The 22,799-nt window shown below is 35.4% G+C and overlaps 2 pseudogenes; both read right to left on the bottom strand.

Annotated features, from left to right (window-relative positions):
- Positions 1 to 90: 90 nt before the first annotated feature.
- On the bottom strand, positions 91 to 2,882 carry LOC140859225 (protein neprosin-like; annotated as a pseudogene).
- A 271-nt stretch (positions 2,883 to 3,153) lies between these two features.
- On the bottom strand, positions 3,154 to 15,146 carry LOC105036586 (protein neprosin-like; annotated as a pseudogene).
- Between the last annotated feature and the right edge of the window lie 7,653 nt (positions 15,147 to 22,799).

Genomic DNA, 22,799 nt, shown 5'->3' with positions numbered 1-22,799 from the left:
TCATTATGCATTGACTGTTCATGGTTATTTTTTTGAAAACATTTTTTCATGGTGGTTATTTTTCCCAACAGGCCAAAAGGTTGAGACATTTTATGGACAATTGGGATTTTTACCAGGACCCCCGAAATAGATATAATTGTCGGCATGGCTTAAATTATAACAGGTGGGTCTTGTATTGAAAGTTTCAATTCTTTGAGGAGCTTGAAGATTGTTGGACTTGTCAACTATTTGGATGTTTCTGACGTAGCTCGCTTTGCCAAAACCTTCCCCAGGGAAATGGCCACTGCCCATCTTTGTGGTGGTGTGCTGACCACTGAAATTATAGTTCACAACCTCTCCTCCCATTCTACTAGGGAGCCACCATTTGTCAAAAAAGGGAATAAGGATGCAGGCCAGTAGCCCAATGGAGATAGATTCTCATACTGCACCCACCAATTCCCAGTTTTTGGATCCTGCTCAAAAAATAAAACCCATATGAATATTTATTATTACTTATACATGAAAAATGAAAAAGTAATCTGCAGTTTGCTGGAAAGTATGGAAAGAATGAAATGATCACAGATTTCGTTTTAAGGCTAATGCTGGGACTAGTCTGCATGCTGACACTACATCGGAAAAACAGAGACAGCCAATGGAAGAATTCATACGGAGGATTAAAATAGGAATCTCAGCACATGGCACGTCAAATGGGCAAGGAGCTGAAGGGAACAAATATGTTTTCACACAGCCACAGGAAGAGAAAAAGGAGATAAGCCAAAGCCAACGTAAGCCCTTTGCTGCATGCATGCAATTCATAAGATGGCATCTAAACACTGCTGGGACCCCACCCTCAAGTGGCCATAGAAAGGACACTGCAAATCCACCCCTTATCTCGCAATAAATTACAGGGTGGAAAAGAAAAGTGAAAGACTAATTAAATATGACTCTTATATTGTTTTGCTACACCAAGAGCTTACGAGTTAGGATGAGAAACAAAAATCACATGCATTTTTTATTTTACCTTCCAAACCTGTAGAGTGATTTCATATTGGGGTCCATCGTAAGTAGAAATGGGCTCGATGGCGGCACCCAATGCTACCTCGTTGCTGACTTGAATGAACCCAGGGCAAATTAGGTTGTAGCAGCCTGTTGATTGATACCCATCTTGCTGAAATTTTCATAGTAAAATATTAGACACCACCCAATTTTTATAATTTTTGCCGTGTCATCTATGGAAACGAAGAATATGTGTGGCACCTCATCTATTTCATATAATTGACCATAAAAAACAGAAAAACTCAAAATAATGAACAATCCAATTCCCTTTTATTTATTTGATAAAACAAATCTATTTAAACAAACTCGTGGAAGACAATGTAAAAGAACATGAGGAAAGAAGAAGCTAATAGAAACAACATACAGAGGACGAGAGACAAAGGAAAATTAACTTACAGTCCAGTAAGTAAATAGTCTTGTTTTGTTATCGTCATGCAGATTTTGATAGACCTGTTTTTTTTCCCACAACAAAGAGTAACCAGCAGAAGTTAGTTAACGCATGAAGAGAGGACTTTCAGAGTTTCCTGTCACTAAAACTATTTCTATTTATTTGAAATTGAAACAATAACATACATGCCAACCAGCTTCGACGGAGTCTAATAGTTCATCAGGACCACCCATAACCCAAAGCTGAGTCAGACTGAACTCATTTTGTTCCACTTTTGGGTTCCACACATTCATGATTGCCTTTGCCCCATAGTAGAAACCTCCTTGTGCATAAACAAGAGCATGCTACTCAAAAAGACCCACCAACAAACACCAATGAGGAAGACAAAGGAGCATAGGAAAGAAATGGAAAAGTAAGAGACACTTTGTTCCAGAGCTAACCCTTTCCATATATTTTCAAAACTATATACCTCATGTCCTTGGACAATCTCTTGCATATATGAAGAAATGGGATTTGGGATGGTCCTGTGGCTCTTCTTCCCATATCTTTCGACAGAGCTGGCTCTCAGCACATCATCTTTCTTGGTCCTCTTAATAGGGATGGTGTTCTCGGGCACCATCCATTTTGACGCCAAAGCTGATGTATGGAGCTTGTTTCCATATTTGATGCTACCTCATTCTCATCGTATAGGCCTGATGGGGGGATACTTGGCCTCATCTGAAGATTTTGAGCAAAATGAAGACAAAGTAAAGAGACCACCAGGTGCAAACACTACGTGATCGAGGAAGAATTGGAAAAAGGAGGCAATGAGGAGGAAAAAGAGCACACCTGGACAGTATGGTTTTTGAGTAAAGGATGATCAAAGGCTGGCTGATGATAGATATGGACACAGTCTATGATATCCCCATCCGGGCTCTTTTTTTTTTTTTTTTTAAAGTAAACATTAGAACAAATGAAACAACAAAGCAAGAAGCATTAGAGTGAAAATGCCAAAAATAACCACAAAGTCTAGAATGCACTGAACGAAAAGAATAAAACTTAAACACATAAACTATATCTGTATACAATATAGAATGTTGTCTGCATGGCTCTCTTCTCTCCTCTAAATAAATAAATACTTTGAAAATTAATTTTTATTGAAAAACAATTCAGAAAATCTTGTCAGAACTCTCTCGAAATGAACAAAAAATATCTTTTTAAACCTAGAAAACCAAAAAAAAATAAAGAAAAGAATAAATAAGAGAATAGTAGAATAGCAAACCTTGATGGTCTTGATGGCAGGCTTATTCAATCGCTTTAGAAGCTGCCGCACCTCCAATTGTGATGTTGTGGCTTGCACCATGGACTCAATGCAGCATAAGAAAATCATCACCAGCAATAGCGCTGGTGAGCCATGGCTCATACTAACATGTGCTTTCATTGGCCCTTTCCTTTAACCTTTTTTTAAAAAAAATAAAATAAATATACCATCCAATATATAAATCAAAATTTCTTGTCGAAGTATATCATATATTAATTAAGTATATCTTATGTTACAATTTTCCCAAAAGGATATGGATTCTTGAGCATATCTGATCATCATGCATCAATTATTCCCCCAATTAATTAAAATATATGAATTCTCTTAGCAACACAATCAAGTTTAGTCCAACATAACCTATAAGCTGTGGTGTGTTTTTGGCATATGTTACGCAGCCATTCGTTATTTATGTCAGCAACAACATGCATATTTACCCGATGATAGATTCAGTCAGATGAGTACGTGGCCTATGAGGATTTTTTTTGTTTTTCCCTTCATTGGTAGGCAAAGCAGGGGAAGAAAGGTGGACCGCAGCTGTGGTCGCGGTGAGCAATGCCGGAGGGTCAGCGACAGGCAGCGGTGCCCAGCGACTGATGGCACCCGGCATCGGCGACCGGCTGGCAAAAACAACGATAAAAACGGCCAAAAACAGGGAATCACTCCACTTTCTGGTCATCAGGTGACCATGGGGAACTCGGCCGAGGGATCCACAAAGAATAAAAGCCGCGGCGATCGTCGGAAAAGCGGGAAAAGCGATAGGAAAAACAGGGGAGGTGGCTTTCAACTTGATTTCCAGCGAAATCGACGCCGAAAATAATGGTTCCAGGGTAAGGAGAGCAATGAGAATAAGGCCAGGCTTTACCTTGACTACCCGAGCGTGGTATCCCAGAGTTCCGGCGGGGAGGCGTTGAACTCCTACAAGAAAACGAGAGGGAAATAAGGATTGTTTTTGGCGTGGGGAGTCATGGAGGGGTGGGGAGGTCTTCTTATAGAAGAGTCCAGCTCTAAGATTCTGCAAAAGTCCGGCGGCCCTAGGACTCCGATCCTTGCCGGAGTCTTCGGAGGGAAAGAAGAAAGCCTTCCATTTCTGGTCACGCGCGGGCTTAGTGGTTGGGAACACTAGCATTATGCATGCATTGCGAACGTGATATATATGATCCATCAACTTACGTGATGAGAAAGTTTCTTGAAATTTTTTTCCTACACTGCTTACAGTTTCTAGAATTAGAGTTAGCGTTTGACATCCTCCACCAACTGTAACAACAATGCTGAAGATGATTTTTATTTTTTAAATAGCCGGAGCTTCACAAATTTCTTCTTGAAGAAAATTGCTTTTTAAGTCCACTTATCTTTCCTGAATGAGGTTCTCTCTCATGAAGTCTCAATAGCTCGATATCACGTGACTCTTACATATCCCAAAGTGGAAAGAAGGGCACAGAGGAGTAACTGGATGCAATATCTTGATTCTGATGAAATAAGAAGGATTTACAGATGGAAAGTAAAATTTAAAAGATTTTTCAAATTTTCCACTGATAAAATCATCGAGATTTTTCAAACCTTTTACATTTACTGCATATTTATCATGATTACCCGGTCAATTTAGACATCTCTGTCATGAATTGGTTTATGGATCTGATAAAAATTTTAAAAAAAATTTCGAACTTTTCAGATTTGCCAGTACACTTTCCACATTTATTTGATCAGTTTGGACGGCTTTGTCATGGATAAATTTAAGAATTTGATAGAATCTCTAAGATCGATTTACGAGAAACATGAACCCGTAAAATTATTCCATGATAGGGTGGCTCCACTCGCTTGCCAAAAAGTTGCCCCGCCGGTAAATAGTTTGGATGATCGTGCCAATAAAAGTCACCAATTTCAATGCACATAACATGATTATATGGGTATGATATATTTATTTTAATTACACTGTAAATTAAAATTTATTAATAAAGTTAATATATTATAATTTTATGAAAAAAAATATGGTTTGGATTATCCTTGTCATATGGAATATGTATGGGACAGTCTGCTAGGAGCTTATGCTTGGGACAGCCTCCATGGGCTTATATGTGGATCAGTCAATCAGGAGCTCATATCTGGAATAGCCCGTCAGGAGTTTATACTTGAGACAGCCCCCCACAGGCTTTCATACATGGGACAGCCAGCCAGGAGCTCATATCTGGAACAACCTTGAAAGGCTTATGAGTGAAAATTTGATCGAGTGGAGACTCAGGCATGGTTGAGGTTAGTCCAAAGCCAAAAAGGATAAAAGATTATCAAACTGAAGTTGTGGAAAGATGAATCAGATGTTAAGATTTTTGTAAATTAATGTAGAATAAAGACCTCACATGATGGTATATGATGATCTATTATTTATTAAATGCATGTTTATACCAGTATTTGAGTTATTTTATATATATACGAGTCTTCATAAAATTATTTTGGTATTAATATATTTTTCACTTTATCCATTAGTCTGACATACATATGCAGTGATTCTTATCGAGCTGAAGAAGCTCATACTTCCTTGTTGTTTTTTTTTAGACCCACAAGATGCTTAATTCGGATGGTTGGGCGAGAGAAGACAAGTACTGAAGCTTTTAGTAATTTAGCTAGTTTAAATTTTCTAATACCAATGAACATTTGAATGATTGTATTTGAACAAAGTTTACTATTTGATTTGGAGATGTGACTCGGTTGATATGTTTGATATTTATCTGGTTATTTAAAATATTTAAGTTTATATTTATTTTAGACCTTATATGATCTCTAGGGCACTACTCTGGGGATTGTGTGGCCGTATTATGTGACCAACCCAGGTGCTGGGTTTGGGGCGTGACAAGGAGAAAATGGATAACATGATGTCATTGATGGCAGTGAAATTCGCATTATTATTGAAGCTGGTAATGTACAAGGTGGTGAGGGGAGGACTATAAAACAAATATTTATTTTCATTGTCATTGATTGTTCACTGGTATCTTTTCACAAATATTCTTTCTCCCAACAAGCCAAACCTTCGATGGACAAGTGGGATTTCTACCATGATCCCCATACTAGTAGAAGTAATTTTCAGCATAGTGCACATGATAGCAGGTGGATTTTATACTAAAAGTGGCAGGTCCTAGAGGAGGAGCTCGAAGATTATTGAACTGATCAACTATTTGAATGTTTTTAAAGTATCTTGCCTTGCTAAAAATTTGCAGCATTATTGTTTGTGATTGCGGTTTTTTCCCAACAATCAGTACGCTTTGTGGTTTACTTCTTGTTTTGTCAGAACAAAACTGCATTTAACAGCAAGTTATCAATTTTTGAATATGTTCATAAATGTCAACCATGGAATGGGCTGCGACTTATGATGTTTTTTTTTTCATTTTGACTTTCTTTAGTATCATCCTGATGCTAGCAAGGATCTGCAAGCTGGTGAGATATATATTTAAGAGCATCCACTATGCATATGTTTAAGATATTTACAGGATGTTGAAACTAGGTCAAATCAATTGATTCGGAATAATGATGGTGGAAATAATTTGGGTTATCCTATTGAAAAGGGAGCCAATATATATATTGATGAAGTTACATAAGAGCAAGCTCATTGTTATGTGCTACAAAATATTGATGCCATAATTCTCATTCGATGTAAGTTTCATGATCAACTTGTAAGATATACTAACAAATTTATACTTATTAAAGATATTGTTTATAGTATATATAGGAAGTACATTGAGTATTTAAGAAGACAAATACCTTGTTCATCAGATGATCAAATTGAAAAGGTCCATGTATCAACTTTTCACACATGGTTGAGGGAGCATGTAGCAAATCATATTTAATTTTTTCTAACAACTCAAATTTAAAATTTTTATTTATCATTTAATTTTTATATAATTTGAAAGTTTATGTATTAAATTAAATATAGGCAAGAACATCTGAAATTTAGTACTCAGATGAAACTCAGCATTTTGCTAGAGGTCCAAACCAATTTGTACGACATTATGGTGGATATATTATCAATAACTTCTAATATTTTGCAAACTTGATAAGGATAATAAGAGAACCGCTCAAAATCATAGTACTGTTGTCAAGGCACATACAAGTGTTGGAGATATAACTTATTACAGAAGATTGATAGATATGATCAAGATTCGATATATCAATAATATGCAATTTGTACTATTTAAGTGTGATTGGATTGATGATATCAAGGGAAAGAAGATAGATGAGTTTAAGATGACACTTGTCAATTTTAGTCATCTTTTATATAATGACAATGATGTTTTAAATGAACTATTCATTCTAATAAGTCAAGCAAAACAAGTATGCTATATTTCAGATCCTATAGAATCAAGATGAAGTGTTGTTCTCAAGATGACGGTTAGAGATTTGTTTGATGTATACTCAAAGGATGGTTCAAATAATGTTAAAAACAATACCTCAAGCAGAGCTTTTTAGCGAGCAACATTTAGATGAGATAATATATATTCGTGATGATGATGTTCATGGGTGAGGAAAGATGTAGATGGAACAACTGTAGATAATATGAGATCCATCGATGATGATATTGAGATAGATGAAGACGAATGATCGTTGTTAATTATGAAAATTTGATGTAAGTTATTATTATTTATTTGTTAGTTAAATTCTGTATCTCTCTTCTATTTTTATGTCTACTTTTATATTTACTTTTTATGTTTACTTTTTATATTTACTTTTTGTTAGTTAATATTGTTCATTGTTAGTTAAGATGAAGATGATGCTTATTTTTTATGTTTTACATATTAGGATGCTCCAAGAGGACACGTGGTGTATCCATATTGGATAAATTACAAACTTATTCATCATATCAGTCCAATCATAATGAGTCACAGTAACAATCACTTTCAGCATATAATACTTAGCCATATAGACAGCAATCAGAGATCACATTATCTCAGCCACAGTCATCAAATATTGCAGGTAAAATCACTTATTCTATTTATGTAAAGTTAAAATCATTATACTATCTTATCTTATTATTGTATTTGGATACTAATTAGGTTATTTGAGTCAGTCAACTTTTAGATGAAGAGGTCGAGGTATGGCTCACGATATTGAGTTTTGGGGTACGGGTCAGAAGTTTTCTTTGATATTTGATGCTCATATGCAACCTTATAAGTCTAATGCAAGTAAGTTCAAGAGTCAATTAGGAGTAATAGCGAAAAAGAGATATATATCCCATTGACATATGCATCTTAGATAGAAATGCCTCAACATATTCTAGATCACATTTGAAAAGAGGTGCAGGTGAAATATATTTATAAGTTTTATTTATAATTATGTATTTAATTCTAGATTATATTTGAAAAGAGATACAAAATCGAAGGAATTCCAAATTACTGGTTGCCCATGTTTTTAATGTAGCAGCATAATTTTTTTCAATGGTTATGTTTTTAATGTAGTAGCATTCAAGAAATTACATTAAATATGTATTGTTAAACATAAGAAGAAATCTGTATATGAAATAACTCTTATCTTTTATATTCATACATTTATATGATACTAACTTTGTTAAATTTTAATTTTATAGGATAACACAAATACCTTTAGTGGAATATAGAGAAAACTGTTTAAAGTCAGTTGGTGAGATATGGAGGAATTAAAAATCTTATATCAAGCATCATTACTATGATGAGCACTAGAGGGAAGAAAATCTTATCTCTAGACTTTCTCTGCATGTGAAAGCTGATTAGTGGAGGTACTTATTCGTTATTGGGGACAAGAAGATGTCCAGATACTTGTTCTTTGTGATTAGTTTCTTTTCATATAATAAAAATATATTATATTTTTAATGACATTAATAACTTTATAGGAACAGTGTGCATGAAACAAAAATAACCAGAAGATGTTGGGAGGCTTGCATAAGATAGAGAGAACTTCATCTTCTGTTATTAGAGCAAATGTATATTTAGAATATTATAAGTTTATATTAAATATAACTCTAGTGTAATTTTTATATATATCTGGATTATTTATGTTAATAGATGGAAGCAGAGGGATTAGAAACAGATCGACTAAGCATGTTTATTATAACACATACTTCAAAGTAGGGTGTTATTGATGCGGATGCATAAGAGTGTATTATAAGTGTATAATTTAAATTCTCTTTATATATAGTATGTATTAATATTAATATTATATTTTTTTATTATAGAAGGAGATGAAACGATAACTTGAGGAGGTACCTGAGGATGAGCGCACACCAGAACTAAAAGATCATATCTTTGTAGAGGTGATGGGAGAAGATGGATATGGACGAATGCGTACTTAAAGTTCGAGCATGACAAGACAATATTTGCATGAGCAATCTTTCAAGCACCATCAGAAGAGACCATTAAGAGAATTGGGGATGAGCTTTCGAACTGAGTTTGATGACAAAATTTTCTACTTGGAGGTACAGCTCCATCAGATGTATGCTCAGATGGCAAGTGGATGTTTTGCGCATAGCTCAGTAGATACTCCTCGTCGGTGCCATCCAGTAGTGGGCAGGTATGATTTATTTATTTAGTTAGATTTATATTGTACATTAATTAGTTATTATTTATAATTAATTTTACATCTTTTAATTTTTTATAATATATAGGTTCCAGATGTATCTAGTGCTCACCAAACACATGCATCGAAAAATGAGAGATTCATCCACATGCCTGATGAGATTCATCCACATTCATCATAATTAAATTGCACAAGGCCTAGAATCACTAATGCAGTTGCTATTTTTCGTTAATTCCTCTTGAATCCTGGCAAACAACATGTACTAGTCAGTGGTGAAATTTATTCTCAAGTATCTCAGAGGCACTTCCAGGGTTTGTTTGGTTTTTGTGATGATAAACCTAAGTCAGATGGGTAAATGGATGTTGACATGCGTGGCTAATGATATTGATTCTAAGAAGCCCACTTTAGGATACTTGACCTCTTTTTGCTAGGGGAGAACTACCATGGTAATCAAATTACAAAAGTGTTTTGCTTCATCTGCTACTAAGGCTAAATGTATTACAGTGAAGAAAGCCTGTAAAGAAACATTATCGATGAAAAGCTTCCTACAGGAATAGAGCCTAAAGATAAAAAGATAAAAGAAAGTGCCATATGCATCCACTATTGGTAGTTTGATGTATATCATGGTCTGAAAAAGAGTAGAATCTACCCATGCGATTGGGTGTTCTCCATCAGTTCCTCTTTAATCCTAGTCTAGAATACTGGATAGCTATGAAATTGATTCTTATATATCTCAGATGTACATCCAAGGTATATTTGTGTTTTGGTGATGGTAAACCTATGTTAGATAGGTTTCATGGATGCTGATATGCACTAGTGATATTGATTCTAAGAAATCCACATTAATGTACTCGATTTCTTTTGTAGAGGGAGGTGTCATTGAAGTCAAAATTATAAAAGCACGTTGCTTTATCTATTATTGATACTAAATGTATTGCAGTGATTGAAGCTTGTGAAGAAATATTGTGCATGAAAAATTTCCTGCAAGAATTAAGCTAAAAGTAAGAAGAAATAGACTGCTTTTTATGATAGTTAAGGCATGACTATTTAAGCAAGAATCCAACTTTTTATTCTAGAAGTATAGTAATATTGAATTCAAGATGCTTTGGAGATGAAATTGTTATATGATCATAAGAAAATTCATACCGATAAGAATGAGTCAGATATGATGACAAAATCATTACTTAGGGAAAAGCATGAGTTGTGTGGACAGATAGTGGGCTTGGTGAAACCCTCTACATACGTATACATGAGTTTGGAAGGCAAGTTAATTTTGTTGGATGGGTCTTGAACCATATAATGGGGATGGACGCACACTTAGAGAAAAAGGGAGAAGTGAGGGTAACATAGCACCCTCACCATCATTAAAGAAGGGTTTTAACCCCTCTCTGTTATGCACCACAAAGACAAGAAGAAAGAAAAAGGGAGGAGGAGCCTCCTTGAGAAGGCCCTTGACTAATCCAATTAGGGATAAGAAAATAACTCTTTCAATTTGCTCAAATCAAATCTCTCAATAAGATTTAAGAAATTAGCGAATTTTGCAAAAACAAGGTCAAGGTTTCCTTTCCTTTTATTGATTTATAATATACGAAGATATACAAATGGTATTTGTACCTCTTACACAATTTAGGTACAGTTCCTTTTCTAGTTCAAGTAGAACTCAATTTTTTTAAAATAGATATGGCTAGTAGAAATATATATGAAAAAAGTAAAATTCTATAGAAAATATATCTTGGTCGATGAAATTTAATTTAGTCTGATCACATATTTCCAAAAGTTGCCCTTTTTTTTTAAAAAAAAATGATATCTTAATTAGGTAGTGTACAACGAAGTCATGCTCTAAAACTTTGGCACATAATTTGACTTCCAATGTGGCATTTCTTGCTTCTAAACCTATACAGTCTTATCTCTGGAGATAAAAGTGGTCCACATTGAATTTGATGATCCTCCAACTTTATCAGAAGACTAAATGGTAATTTTAGCTTTGATTTAACTCAAATTTTAGGTGGTGAATCTTGGTTGTTTGTTCTTCAACTACAATTGTTTGGATCACTAATTTCTCCTCTCGCTTACTTGGATATAGCACACTCATTTGGCGAGGTATTGTTGTTGTTTTCTTGAAATTCCACCCAAGGTGATGACATTGATATGTGGTGATCTCTGACTTCTGTAGAAATACATTGTGTAATCTCATGATATTCACAATAGTGGAAATTTTGCTGAATAGATCCAGCATTTTTCATCCTCCATATTGAAATGCTCCCGCATTAAATTCTTTATATATCACTTACTTGTGGGCTATTAAATTCACTTCATATTGATTATTTGTTGTGTGGCTTGGATGTTACTGCTTGATTATTTGACAATCTATTTGGTTTTTTTTTTGGTAGAATCTACTTGAGTATACCAGAAAGAAAAACTATTTATTTTCATTGTGCATTGATGGTTCACAGTTAATTTTTCTCAAATATTTTCTCATAGATTTTTTTTTTTCCCAACAAGCCAAAAAGTTGAGGGCTTCTATGGACAATTTGGATTTCCACTAGACCCCCATAGTAGAAGAAACCATTGCTGTAATTCTGCACATTATAGTAGTTGGGTCTCGTAATGATGGTGGCAATCCCTTGAGGAGCTTGAAGAAGGTTCGAGTTATCAACTATTTGAATGTTCTTGAAGTAGCTCGCCTTGCCAAAACCTTCTCCTGGAAAATGGCCACTGCCCATCTCCGTGTAGGTGTGCTGACCATCTAAATTGAAGTTCACAATCTCCCCTCCCCATTCTACTCGGGAGCCACCATATGTCAAATAAGGGAATAAGGACGAAGGCCAATAGCCAAGTGGAGACAGATTCCCATACTGTATCCACCAATTCCCAGTTTTCGGATCCTACTCAAAAAAAAAAAAGAAAAAAAAAAAGAAAACTTTTATTATTTATAGATGAAAAGTGATATAGTAATTAAATATGACTATTGTAGTTTTGCCACACCGAAGTTTTACCTTCCAGACACATAAAGTGATTTCATATTGGCTTCCACCGTAGCTAGAAATAGGGTGATGGTGGCACCCAATGCAAAATCCTTGTTGACTTGAATGAACCCAGAGCATTTTAGGTTGTAGCAGCTTGTTGGTCGATAACCATCTTGCTGAAATTTTCATAGCAAAATATTAGAAGCCACCCAATTTTCATAATATTTTCCATGTACGTCATCTATCTAAATGAACAATGTCCGTGCCACATCATCCATCTCTTTCATACAATTGACTAGAAAAGAACAGAAAAACTCAAGATGATGAACAATCCAATGATCCCTTTTATTTGACAGATAAATGTACTTAAAAAAAACTCATGGAAGACATGGAAGGAGACGTTGAGGAAAAAGAAGCTAATAGAAACAACACGTGGGGACCAGAGAAAAATGAAGTGATATTAACTTACAGTCCAGTAAATAAATAGTCTTGTTTTATTATCTCCATACAGACCTGGATAAACCTGATTTTTTTCCACGACAAAGAGTAACCAGTAGAAGTTAGTTAATGCATGAAGAGAGGACTTTCAGAATTTTATGTAATTAAAATTACTTCCTATTTATTCGAAACTGAAACCAATAACATACATGCCAGCCAGCTTCGATAGCATCTAAAAGTTCATCAGGACCTCCAATAACCCAAGTTGAGACAGACTGAAGTCATTTTGCTCTTGCAACTTCGGGTTCCACATTCGTGGTTGCCTTTGCTCCATAGTAGAAACCTCCTTGTACATAACCAACCGCATGCTACTCAAGAAGACCCACCAACAAACACAAATGAGAAAGGCAAAGGAGAAAGGCGAAGGAGCATGGGAAGAAGTGGAAAAAGAAAGAGATGCTTTGTTTCTAAGCTACTCCTTTTCATATATTTTCAAAACTATATACCTCATGTCCATCGGCAGACCTGGCGAATATAAGGAGTGGGATTTGGGATTGTCCCTGGACTCTTCTTCCCATATCTTTCGACGGAGTTGGCTCTCAGCACATCTCTTTCTTTGTCCTCCTAATAGGGATGGTGTCCTCGGGGCACCTCCCATTTTGATGCCAAAGCTGAGGTATGGAGCTACTTTCTATCTTTGATGCTACCTCATTTTCATCATATAGCCTGATGGGAGGATACTTGGCCTCATCTGAAGATTTTGCACAAAGTGAAGACAAAGTACAAAAAGAGACCGCCAGGTGTAAACATAGGGAAGGATTCGAGAAGAAAGAGGAAGTGAGCGGGAAAGAGAGCGCACCTGGACCGTGTGGTTTTTCAGTAAAGGATGATCAAAGGCTGGCTGATCAGAGATACGGACACAGTCTATGATATCTCCGTCCGGGCTCTTTCCAAAGGAAAAGCAAATATTACAACAAATGAAATCACAAATTAAGAAGCATTACAGTAAAAAATGCCAAAAATAAGCACGATAAAGGAGGAAGAATATGTAGAAACTACATGATTGTACTGAATGAACGAAAAGAGTCACATTTTTATTTTTAAAAAGTGCCAGAATAAAATGCTAATAAATTAAAAAAGAGCACAGGTTAAGAATTTTAAATGCCCAAATAAGTACAATGGAATAATTAACTCTATAAATAGATAGCAATACTGAGAGTAAATAATAGATAACAACAAGCATCGTACAAAAATATTTTCTTGCTACCGTTCTTCCAAAAATATTATATATAAAATATTTGTTTATCATTTCTTGTTCATAGAATGACCCAGATTTTTCTCAGCTACCATTTCTTGATTTTGCAAGCATTGTACAAAAATTCCTTTTAAAAGATTAATATTAAATCAAATAATCTAAGAAATTGAAAACCAAATTAAGGTTCTTTTTTAAAAAATAAAAAATAACTTTGTAAAATAGATTTCTATTTAAAAATAATTCAAAAAATTTATTGAAAACTCTCTCAAAATTAATAATTTTTTTTTTACCCCAAAAACCCAAGCAAAATCCAAAACAAAGATAAATGAAATTGTTATTGGATAGCAAACCTTTATGCTCTTGACGGCATGCTTATTCAATCACTTTAGGAGCTGTTGAACCTTCAATTGCTGCATCGTGTCCTGTGCCATAGCTTTGATGCACCATAAGGAGATCATCACAATAATAATGCCACCACACCATAGCTCATGCTAACATATACCTTCATGGTGCCCTTCTTTCAACCCCTTTTTAATAAAATGAATGTATCATCCAATATATAAACAAAATTTTTTCTCTCTCATTGCCATTTATATGTCAAAGTATATCTTACATTAATGAAGAGTATTTTATATGTTACCATTTGTTGGAAAAGATATGAATATTTAGGAATATCTAATCATCAAATTAATATTACATTAATATTTTCCTTTTCTTCCTCCAAAAATTTAAAGTTTAGATGTCTTTCTCTTCACAACACAATCAAAATTGAAGAGATAATCATATGAATTTTGTCCAACACTACTTGTCAATGATTTCAAATAATCTATTAGCTGCGGTGTGTTCTTGATATATGATGCAGCAATTAAAATTCTTCTTTAAATAAATAAATATTTATAAAATAATTTTAATTAAAAATTCAAAAAAATCTATCAAAAACTCTTCAGAATGAGCAAAACATATATTGTGGCCCTAGAAAGCCAAAACGAACCAAAACAAGAATAAATGAGAAAGAATAGTAAGATAGAAGACCCTCATATGCAGCATGCTTATTCAATCACTTTAGAAGCTCTGGACCTCAAATTGCTGTGTCATTGCCTACACCATGGTCTCGATGCACCATAAGAAAATCATAACCAGTAATAGCACCACCAATATGTGGCTTATGCTAACATATGCCTTCATGGTCCCTTCTTTCAACCCCTTTTCAATGAAAATAAAACAAATATCCATCTAATATATAAATCAAAATTTCTTCTCATTGCCATTTATATGTCAAAGTATATGTTATATTAATCAAGAGTATCTTATGTTACCATTTACCCAAAAGATATAGATTATTAGGAATATCTGATCATCATGCATCAATTATTTTTGCTAAAATATAGAACTCGTTCCCTTAGCAACATAATCAGGGACAATCATATGAATTTTAGTCCAACACTAGTATCTATTAGCTGTGGTGTACATGTTCTTGGCATATTTTATGCAGCAATTCGTTATATATGTCAACAACAACATGCATGCTTAACTTGATTGTAAGATGATAGATTCAGTTAGATGAGTATTTAACCTATTAGGATCTTTTGTGTTATTGTTTTTTCTTTTTCTTCCTAGGCAAAAGTGGGGAAGATCGGTGTACCGCAGTTATGGTCGTGGTGGTCAATGTTGGAAGGCGATGACATGCATCGATGGCTAATTGCTGAACGGCAGCATCAATCGATAAAAAAATAATAAAAAGAATAAATAAAGAATTGTAGAATAGCAAATCTTGATGCTTTTGATAGCAGGCTTATTCAATTGCTTTAGGAGCTATCGTATCTCCAATTGCTACATCATGGCCTCAGTGCACCACAAGAAGATGGTCACTAGCAATAGCACCACCAAGCCATGGCTCATGCTAATATGTTCCTTCCTAGCCCCCCTTAGCAACACAATCAAAATCAAAGAGACATTAGTCCAACACTACTTGCCAATGATTTTCTTGGTTATGTTCCATAGTAATTCGTTATTTATGTCAACAACAACATGCATGCTTAACTTGATTGTAAAATGACAAATTTAGTTAAATTAATGAATATTTGACCTAGTAGGATCTTTTTGTTTTTTTTTCCTTTTGTTCTTTGTGAAATAGGAGATGGGTGGACTTCAACTATGGTCGTGGTGGTCAATGCTGGAGAGTTGATGACACACAACGTGATGAGTAGTAGAGAGTAGTTGGCAATGACGAATAGGGAAAGCATAAGATTCTTTATGCTTTGAATGTTTGGTCGTCCACTGACAGCCATCACTCTGCCAGCTGGCCATCAGGAGACCCATGGGAACTCAACCTAGGGCTCCACAAAGAAGAACAACTGCAACGATGGCCGGAAAAATGCATGATGTGATCAGATTCTGGTGAAATCAAGGCTAACGACAATGGTTCAAGGCTCGGGAGAGCAAAGGATAATTTGGTCGAACCTTACCGTGGCTCCTCCAAGCATCATATCCTGGAGTTCTAGCAGGAGGCATCGAACTCCAATGAGAAAAAGAGAGAGAAACAAGATTGTTCATGATGGTGGAGAGTTATGGAGGGGTGGGAGGTCTTCTTATAGAGGAAACCAAGGGTTTTGCAATAGTCTGGTAGCCCTAGGACTCTAATCCTAGCCAGAGTCTTCAGAGGAAAAGAAGACTCCTGAGTCTTCCATTACTGGTCATGTGCGAAACACACATGATTTAGTGGTTGGGCCAAGGTCAAGCCAATCAAATGGATTGCGCCTTGACCTAGGCCATCTCATACATACTGAATCAAGTCCATGTCAGGATAACTTTATGTTCCCCTGTTCCCAACCCTCCATTTTAGTTATTGCAAAATTGAATGAACCCCCTCCACCACCTGGTCTCCATTTCCTCCCTTCTAACCCCAACCTCCCTCTCCTCTTCTCCCATCATTGCTCCCACCTCTCTCATAAAAATAAACACCATCCAGAGTCCAAAACAACACCAAGAAAAATAGAAGCCAAAACAAATTAATACAATCTAGGAAGGATAGAACTAGAGCTAGAGAGACAGAGATATATTAGATATGGAGTGAGAAGAAAAGTGATGCCTTTGGGATAGATAGATAGATCCTCATGTCTCCCATCATCCAACACTTGAATGGGTTTTAAGGATTACAGGCATAGATAATAGAGAGGAAATGATGAAGGAGAGAAGGGAAAGGGAGCAAGAGGAGGAGTGTAATGGTCCAGCCCATAGGGCTCTTGGGCCTGGCAAGATTTTTGTGAGCCCAAAGACCCACGAAAGGAAGGAGGAAGACTCCTAGCCGAAGTCTTCTTCCCTTCTGACTTTGATGAAATCAGAGTGAGAGACTGGCAAGGTTAGGAAAACTCCTCTATAAAACCCCCTTCCCCTCCCTTTAGGTCTTATCATGGGATTTTGAGAGATTATTAAGAGTTTAGAGGGATTTTTTCAAGGTTTTCCATGAGTTCTTTGAACAGGAAGAAAGGATCGCCAAAGTTCTTCTAGGCCACTGGAGCAAGGTAAGCTCCTTCCCTACCCTTCCTCCTTTCTTAGGTGTCCTTCTTTCATCGACGGGCGATGGCAAGCCATCGAATTTCAGAAGAATAAGGTCATCCCTATTCTGTTTTCATTTTTCTCTACATGCAGCCAGCAACAGCTGCCATTGGGCCTCTCGTCGGGACTATCACCGGGTAGTATGTTTGCCACCACTGGGAGTTGCTAGGGGTGGTCGAAGTCGGCCTTCCTTGGCTGCATGTAGGGGAGAGGGGATGAGGGGGATCGAGTCCCCTGTTTGGACAAGAAGAAGAGAAGAAGAGATTTCTTCTCTCTTCTCAAATAATTAAAAAAATCAATCATAATAATAAATTAAATAATTAATTAATCAATTTATTTTATTTTTTATATGGTTTAGAGAAATTTGGAAAGAAAAAATATTGGGGACAAGGGTAAAGATTTCGATAAACCCCAATAGAAGATTTTAGAAGATTAATTTGATTAATTTGATTTATTTTATAATATTAATTTAATATATATAGGAAAATAGTTCATCGGATAGGAGGGCATCAAGTAGGGTTTTGACATTTAGAACATAAGATAGTGAGTCAGATTTATCACTGATTGAGGTAAGAATCTCTGTACATGATCATCACTATATATGTTATTTTATTGTTGATATTGTATCCTTGATTTTGCATCGTTGAATTAGTGATCGATGAATTTGCTATGCTTGAGACACCATTATTTGATTATATGATTTTAAGCTTGAGTATGTTATGTCAATATATATATATCAGTAATTGATGGCATGATTATATAGGTATAATATATTTGTCTTGATTACACTACAAATTGAAATTGATTAATGAAGTTAATGTATTATAATTTTATTAAAAAAAATGATTTAGACTAGCCTCATCATATGGAACAACCCACCAGGAGCTTATGCTTGGGACAGCTTGTCAGGAATTTATGCTCGGATAGCCCCCACGAGCTTATACGTAGATAGTCGGTTAGGAGCTCATGCTTGAGACAGCCCACCAGGAGCTTATATCTGGAACAGTCCCCCACAGACTTTCATACATGGAACAGTTGGCCAGGAGCTCATACCTGAGACAGCTTTGAAAAGCTTATGAGTGAAAATTTGATCGGATGGAGACTGAGGCATCGTTGAGATTAGTCCAAAGCTGAAAAGGATAAAAGATTATCAAACTGAAGTTGTAGAAAGATGAATTAGATGTTAAGATTTTTGTAAATTAATTTTGAATAAAGACCTCACATGATGGTATATGATGATTTATTATTTATTAAATGCATGTTTATGCCAGTATTTGAGTTATTTTATATATATATGAGTCTTCATAAAATTATTTTGATATTAATATATTTTTTACTTTATCCATTAATTTGATGTACATGTGCAATGATTTTTACTGAGCTAAAGAAGCTCATACTCCCTTGTTGTTTTTTTTTAAACTCACAGGATATTTAGTTCAGATGGGTTGGGTGAGAGAAGACAAGAACTGAAGCTTTTAGTAATTAATCTAGTTTAAATTTTCTGATACCAATGAACATTTGAATGATTGTATTTGAACAAAGTTTACTATTTGATTTGGAGATGTGACTTGGTGATATATTTGGTATTTATCTAGTTATTTAAAATATTTAAGTTTATATTTATTTTAGGCCTCACATGATCTCTAGGGTACTGCTCTAGGAATTGTGTGATCGTGTCACATGGCCAACGCAGGTGCTGGGTTCGGAGTGTGACAGAGTGGTATCAGAGCCTAGGTTTTAGGAATCCTAAGGTTTACTTCAAAGAGAGTGTATATGGGTAGACCTTTAGATTAGAATAAACTGATATGAGGCACATTCTTGACTCATGCATAAATAAAATCTTGACTAAAGTGAACCTATGTATGTGATATGGCGTGAAGGACTGATCGTGGGTGTAATCGAAGACCTACTCGATTTGCTGATGGCCCTAATGCTTGGGAGTCTTCTATGCAGCAAGAAAATATCCCACCCTCATCGGTTAATGATGCACCACAACAAGAACATCCTAACGAGCTTGCTGAAGTCACTCCCGGGATAGAAACCCCAAGTGAACCTAAAATTCAATTTGGAGAATAAGTTACTGCATCCCAATTAATGTAAGTATTGGTTCAACAACAAGTTGCTATGAGGAAAGATATGAGAAAGATATTGGAGGCATAGCAGGGACAAGAACAGCAAATCATGCAACAACTATTTCAGGAACGACAGTCTCAATAGCAACAAGGAGCTAAAAACCAGCATGAGTATCAAATTAATTTGATAGACTTCAAGAAATATGCACCATCGACACTCACAGGAATCTCGGATCATATGGAAGCTAAAAGTTGGGTGAAAGCAATAGAGAAAATTTTTCATGCTCTGAGATGTCCTGCTAAGGAGAAAATCATTTTTGCCACTTTCATGTTACAAGATGAGGCAGCCGATTGGTGGGAGATGGAGATCGAAAAGATGGGGCTGAATGATGCACCTTTTACTTGGAAAGAATTCAAAAAGATCTTTTATGAGAGATATTTTTCTTAGAATGTTTGATTCCAAAAGTTTTGAGAGTTCGATCGGTTGGTGCAGGGCCACATGATAGTTACTCAATATGCGGTCAAATTGGAAGAATTATCAAGATATGCCCCTGCATTGATAGCTGAGAAAAGTGTTCAAGCTAGAAAATTTAAGAATGAACTAAGGGATTGAATCCAGTAACTAGTGACTGTGTTTGAGCTGCCCACTTATAAAGAAGTTGTTAACAAATGTCTTATAATAGAAAAAAAACTTAATGATGCCCAAGTAGCAAGAGAGAAAAGCATGAAGAAAAGAGATCGAGCAACTGATTCTCAAGGTCAAAATAACAAAATCTTCAAACCAAAGACCCCAAAACCAAACCAAGCTGCCATTGAAGGAAAAGCACAACCTCAAGAAAGCATTACATGTTATAGATGTGGAGGACCCCATCTTAAACGGGATTGTATATGGCCTGGAGGACAGTGTTACAAATGCGGATGAGATGGCTACAAAGCAATTGTATGTCGCAATGGAGGAGAATTTCAGAAACAACAGATGCCTCAATATTTTTTGAATACTTTTGCAAATCGAGCATCTCAGAATGTACAAAAATAAGATGGGAGACAATAAAAGCCTAAGACCCAAGGACGAGTCTATGTACTTACGCAACAAGATGCTAATGCCTCTAACTCAGTTGTGACAGGTACTGAATCAACCCCTAATTCTTTTAGTATACATGCCATGGAATATTATGAATTATATGTTTTAATATATATGGACATATAGCCATGGATGATGAATGTGTAGCATGTAATTATCTGACAAGTACAATTAAAATATCATCCAACAATATCTATGCTCTGTTTGATCCTGGTGCTAGCCACTCCTTTATATCAACTAATTTTATTAAGAGGACCAATGAGTTGTCTCCTGTACCATTAAAAAATGATCTCTATGTCTCCACACCAAGTGGAGATGTGATCTTGGTTAATTCAATTGACAAAGATTGTATCCTGAGTATTGAGGATAGAGAGATGAAAGCAGACTTATTAGTCCTAGAGATGAAGGACTTTGATTTGATCTTGGAGATGGATTGGTTAGCAGCGTATCATGCCATGGTTGATTGCTTTAAAAAGATAATAAAGTTTTAAATTTCGGATCAATCAAAGTTTAGTTTTGTGAGTAATAAACTCTTCTTCCACCAGAAGTTTATCTCAGCTATTCATACCTAGAGATTCCTTAGAAAAAGATGTAAAGGATTTTTAGCCACCGTATTAGACACTCAGGATAAGAAGCTCAAGTTAGAGGATATCTCTATTGAGAAATTTTTTTTTGATGTTTTCTCAAATGATCTGTCTGGATTGCCTCTTGATCAAGAGATTGAGTTTTCTATTGATTTGATTTCTGGCACTAGTCCAATTTCTAAAGCTCCTTATCGAATGGCTCCAACAAAACTGAAAGAATTAAAAAAGTTAATTACAAGAGCTGTTGGACAAAGAATTTATTAGACATAGTGCATCACCTTGGGGCGCTCTGGTGCTATTTGTGAAAAAAAAAGATGGTAGTCTTCAACTTTGTATAGACTATCAAGAATTAAATAAGATAACTGTATGAAATAGATATCCTTTTCCAAGAATCGATGATTTGTTTGATCAATTGCAAAAGACACAGCTCTTCTCAAAAATTGATCTTCATTCTGGCTACCACCAATTGAAGATACAGCCCCGGAGATATATCAAAAACTATCTTTTGAACTAGATATGGGCATTATGAGTTTTTAGTTTTGTCCTTTGGTCTGACTAATGCACTTGTAGCCTTCATGGATCTTATGAATCGAGTGTTCACACTGTACTTAGATTAATTTGTGGTTGTATTTATTGATCATATTTTGATCTACTCCAGTAGTCCACTTGAGCATGAAAAACATCTGAGGATAGTATTGCAAACTCTTAGAAAAAAGAAGCTATATGCAAAACTACAAAAGTATGAGTTTTGGTTGGATAGTGTTATTTTTCTTGGGCATGTCATCTCCAAGGATGGTGTTTCTATTGACCTAAAGAAAGTGGAGGTAGTAGTTGAGTGGAACTGACTTTCTAATGTATCAGAGGTGCGTAGCTTTTTGGAGATGGCTAGCTACTACCGAAAGTTTGTGAAAGGTTTCTCTCATATTGCTATGCCCCTATCTCATTTAACATAAAAACGAGTAAAATTTGAATGGACAGATGAATGCGAGCAAAACTTTCAAGAGTTAAAAAGATGGTCAGTGACTGTTCTGATTGTAACTATTTCATCTGAGATGGAGGTTTCACTATCTATAGTGATGCTTCTCGTAAGGGTCTTGGTTGTATTCTAATGCAAAAGAGAAAAGTGATAGCTTATGCCTCTCGATAATTGAAATCATATGAGAAAAATTATCCTACATATGACTTAGAGTTAGTAGCTATGATTTTTGCTTTAAAAATATGGAGGTATTATTTATATGGAGAGCATTACAAGATTTTTATAGATCACAAAAGTTTAAAATATATCTTTACTTAGAAGGAGTTAAACTTGAGGCAAAGAAGATGGTTGGAGCTACTAAAGGATTATGACTTGACAATAAGTTATCATCCAGGGAAGGCAAATATTGTAGCCGATGTTTTAAGTAGAAAATTCTCTAGTGAATTGGCCGTTTTGATTACCTTGTAAAAATCTATTTTGCTAGATTTGGAGAGATCAGGAATTGAAATACGACTACATGATTCTCGAGTTCAACTTGTAAATCTTACAGTACAATCTACCCTAATTAAAAGGATTAAGTCAGCTCAGAAAAAGGATTCAGAGCTACAAAAGATTAGA

The sequence above is a fragment of the Elaeis guineensis genome, chromosome 7, assembly GCF_000442705.2.
Source record: "Elaeis guineensis isolate ETL-2024a chromosome 7, EG11, whole genome shotgun sequence".
In the NCBI taxonomy this organism is placed as follows: Eukaryota; Viridiplantae; Streptophyta; class Magnoliopsida; order Arecales; family Arecaceae; genus Elaeis; species Elaeis guineensis.
Note: the sequence above shows the minus strand (reverse complement) of the source record. Positions and strands in the feature narration are given on the sequence as shown.